At 46.1% G+C, this 4701-nt stretch overlaps 1 long non-coding RNA gene across 1 annotated transcript in view; it reads left to right on the forward strand.

Moving 5' to 3' along the window:
- The window catches only part of LOC116069859, a 23319-nt gene that overhangs the window by 16613 nt on the left and 2005 nt on the right, over window positions 1–4701 (forward strand). The window contains exon 2 of the long non-coding RNA XR_004110172.1: window positions 562–788. This is a non-coding gene — a long non-coding RNA (uncharacterized LOC116069859). The remainder of the gene's footprint in view (window positions 1–561; window positions 789–4701) is intronic.

Below are 4701 nucleotides of genomic sequence, written 5' to 3' on the forward strand. Positions count from 1 at the left end.
CTCTCTCTCTCTCTCTCTCTCACTCTTCCTGAAATGGTGATAAACTCATTACCACATTATTGGGAGCTGGACCTTGTTCCCCTGTCAGGTGCTAAAGCCACACATTACTTCAGGACCAGTCTGATGACCAGGTCTTTCAGAAGATTGTTAGGCTCAAGTGAGATCCTTACAGTAGGTCCTAATCTAAACCACTGATGTTCTTAAGGGGAGAACTGGACATACTACAGGACATTAGGAACAAAGCCATCTGCAAGCCCAAGGGTCAGACATCCAAAGAGACCAAACTTACTGACAACAAAGGTCTTGGCCTTCTAACCTTCACAACTATGAGAGATCAATGTCTGTGGCTGAGATCGCTCAACTCTCGACTTTTATTTTTAATGGCAGCCTTCACAAATTAATACATGGACACACCAAATTAATGGCTATAGCAACCAGCAAACAGTTAGTGTTCAGTTAATGGTCTCATTGTGGGCTCAGTTGTGAATAAAAACATACTACAGAGCCTTGGTTTTGGCTGATAAACAACATGGCCTAAGGATGTCATGCTTCCTTCCACAGCATTCCGTTTGCCTGAATTGGGCCTCAGAGCCACAAGTGACTGCACGGTCATTCTTCCATTCCATGGTGACCAGGAACATTTGGAAACTGGTTTGAAGGGCATTTCTTTTCCAGTCAGTAGACTGTAAAACTTCAATTGAAGACTGAATTCACTCAATGCTCTGAACTAATAAGGTCTACGTGTTGCCTGAAGGCCAGTGACTATAACAGTTCATCGTGTCGGGAAGGTAAATTTGCTTGTGATTTCAGACCCTTCCCTGTCTTGTGACTCTTATAGCATATGCTTTAAGTCCAGTTGGTGGATAGCAACATCGGCCATGTTGACAGTAATGTCCAAAGCTAACACACACCTACACAGTGGAGACACATGGGCATGAATCTGTGTGGTGTGGCTGAGGAAAGAGGAGGACATTGAAAATGTCTTCGATGAAGCTACTTGAGATGGAGCCCCCACATAAGTTTCTCTTAAGAGGCCAGTCACGTGGATTGCCTTTTGTGTTGAGAAAGGTTACAAGGTGAGACATCTAGGCCTGGAAAAGCCCAAGGCCACAGGTTATGGACAGTTTGAGGATGGACAGGAGGCTACTAGTGAATGAGCTGCACAGTCACCAATCTGGACAAGGGGTACTGGTTAATGGGCTTCCAATCCTCAGCTTCTAATTTAAAGTCCAGCAAAGCCCAGACAACTTGCACACTGGATGTAATTCAACACCCTGTTAGACATGCCGCATCCACTAATTTTTTGCATATGTATACTTCTTGTGACATTTAAACTTATTATTTGAGAACAGAAGAAAAATCACTATGCCATCAAAGCCCATTTGCTGATCACCCTCCAGGTTACTATAAAATCTCAACTCACTAATACACAGAACCCCAGCTAATCAGAAGAAGGCGAGCCACCATGGTAGGCAGGCTTTTGGACACCATACAGTAGTAAGTCTGAGGCTCGCACACTGGTTGCTCCATAGCTTTGCCATCTATAGATGCTGCTTAATGTTGGAGAGATGTGACTGTGGAATACATAAGCATAAGCCCTAGGGATGGACCCTGGAATTTGAGGGGAATCTAGGAGCCTGCTATACCTAAACTCAGTTTGCTTCTATGCTCGGAACTGTTAGAAACAAAATGTAGTTCTGAGTGAAGAGTCACCAGCATCGCTTTCAAGGCGCAAGTCAGTGTCTGTGGACAGATGTTGAAGAGTCTGAGAAAGTGGGCATGAGCCCTCAAAGAGCCAAAGAAACCACTTCCACAAAGAAACCATTAGCTTAACTATAGCTTAACTATTAACCATAGTTAACCCCAGGGACAAAAGGTGGAACAATGCTAGAGACCTGGACTCAAGCCAAGCAAGGGGAGCCCATCCCTTTCCTCACCATGATCACTATGAACAGCCCCACCCAAGTCTCCACTCATCCCACCCCACCCCCAGCTCCCGCAGTTGGAAGACAGAAATGGGACCTTAGGATTCCAGCCTGATGTGCTGATCAATCTGGATTGTCAACTTGAGGAAATTTAGCATCACAGGGACAAACCTCGGGATACAGCTGTGACAATGTCTAGAGTAGGCTAATTGAGATAAGATGCCCTACTTTAAATGTGGGGATCGTGGATGGAGTACTAAGAGAAACCATTTGCTATTTTCTGTTTCTTGGTTTGGGACACCATATGAGCATCCTCTGTTCCTGCTGCCGTGTCTTCTCTGTCACCACAGGCTGTGTCCCCTCCAACTATGACTCAAAGCAAATCCTCCCTGTGATTGCTTTTGTCAGATATTTCATAGCATCTAGAAAAGCAACCAAGGCATACACAGTACCTATGGTAGGGAAGCAATCAATACATTCAGGGTACCAGTGGTAGAGAGCAAAGTTCCCACAGAAGGATCCAGGGACCGTAGACAGTAAGAAGTCAGTCTTTCACCTCTCATAGGCTTAGTGATCACAGTCCTACTAGGCTCTCTGGATGAAGCTGATATATAGAGCAGCCTTTCATTTGTCACACTGGGGATTGAACCCAGGGCTGCACAGATGCTGGGCAATCACTGTGCCACTGAACTATGCCCCCCACCCAGCACTCTTTTCACAATATTATTTTGAAACAGTATTTTACTAGTGACCTAAGTTGGCCTGGAGCTCACTCTGTAGTCTGGTCAGGCCTTGAACTTGCGATCCTCCTGCCTTAGCCTCCTGAGTTGCCTGGATACAACCTGTACCCCCAGGACTAGCATGCAAGTAACCTTTTGTATAGTGTTTAAAAAGCTGGAAATGTTATGAAAAGTCAGTAGTGGGCCTTTAAACTGTCATCTAAAATGTAAAAGTAGAACTAAATTATTTTTACTTGTTTTCAACATAGAAAACTATCTAGAAGATTTTAAAATCTGTTTCCAATTCTGGAAACTAGCAACAGACAGACAGACAGGCAGGCAGACAGATGAGACAACCTACTCACAAATAGGAAGGACTTCAGGAACTGTGGTTCCACATAGCTTATATCTGATTCCTCAGGGCTTCCCAGCAGCGTGCTCTGAAGGCTTACTGATGGTGTGTTTCCAGGAACTGTGTAGGCAGCACCTTTGCTGGCCAGCCTTGCCCACCACCAGGGTACTGTCCTGCTGGGCAAAAGACTCAGAGCAACTGCTTTCTTCTGAGCAGCAAAGGGATATACTCCTCTGAAAAACGAGCTCTGGCACTCAGCATCAACATGTGTCTCTCGTCTAGACATCCTAACTTGAAACAATAGTGACACTTCAAGATGGCGTTTCCAGGCCAGTGTAACCAGTGTAACCTGTCATTTGAATGTTGGGGTTCTCACTGTCTTATCTGGGGAAGCCCCTCAAGTCTCTCTGTCCTTCAGCCCCTTTATGCTCCTAAGAACCAGAAAGGGCAAGTATCAAAGATGAACACGGACAACATAAGGGGTGACCCTGTCCATTTCCTCTCTTCTGCAGTCCAGGAAGAGTTGGGGATTGTATACTACTCCATTAAAGTGAAGGATGACTTAGCTGCATCAAAGAGAGTATGTCAACTGCTCAGCACAGGGTCGCAGGCAGCAGTGACAAGTGCACCCGGATGTGGAATCAGCTTCCTTGATTTTCTTTTCCCTCTACCTTCAAACGCCTTCAGGTGCCAGGAACAGACTGAAGGAAGGGCAATGAAGAAAGGTTTTATGGCCTTAGTTGAAATTGTGTATGACACTGAGGATTCTAGAGTCTAGAGTCACGTGCTGCCTTTTTTTAATGTGTTGTTCTACAAACATAACGGGTGGTGTGAAGAACGCAAAGATCATTTGCAAACCTGACCACTGGACAATGAGACATCTTCCATCCATTTTCCATCAGAAGAAAATAGAGGGCCCATTGCTCATGGTCACATCATTCCTTTGTCCTGTAGACAAGGGGATGAGTGTGTATGTGGCAGTGACGTGAGCCAGTCTCAGGCTCCCGTCCACCTTGATAAGCCCTATAGTAGACCTAGTCCTACAGCTGCGTGTGACAAGCCCACTCCAAAGTGACAGCACTCCATGCCAGGAGCAATTGCTTGGTGGCTGCAAACACTGGGCTTCCACCCCTGCTCAGTGCTGACAGGAGGTGAGTCAGATGGATGACCTTGTGGAGTGTTCCTGCCTTGGAGGTACCAGGCCCTTGACAGTGGCCTTGTGCAGCTGGGTGGCAGAGATGCAGAGCTCTCAAGCTACCTCTCCAGCACCTTGTCTGCCTGTGTGCCACCTTGCTTCAGGCCGTGACGATAATGAACTAAAACCTCTGAACCTGTGAGCCAGCCCCAGTTAAATGGTGTCTTTTATAAGAATGACTTGGTCATGGTGTCTCTTCACAGCAACAGACACTGTTGATACTGTAAGATACATCCTTATGGGAATTTAACACAATAGTGCATGCTACCCAGGTAGCAGATGTCGGGCATATAGTTGTTGTGGAGAATCTCGTTCTCCTGTGAGGGGCTGCGAACAAGGAATGAGTCAGCACTCAGGTGGTTTTCTGTAAACCTTCTTCCCACCTTAACTGATAAAATAAAGGCTAGAGCCGGTGATTGGGTGGAGAAAAAGGGGAAGGTGGAGCTGAAGGTTTTGGGGGAGAAGGAGAGAGAGAAACAGAGAGAGAGAGAGAGAGAGAGAGAGAGAGAG

Source organism: Mastomys coucha, unplaced genomic scaffold (genome assembly GCF_008632895.1).
Source record: "Mastomys coucha isolate ucsf_1 unplaced genomic scaffold, UCSF_Mcou_1 pScaffold22, whole genome shotgun sequence".
Lineage (NCBI taxonomy): Eukaryota > Metazoa > Chordata > Mammalia > Rodentia > Muridae > Mastomys > Mastomys coucha.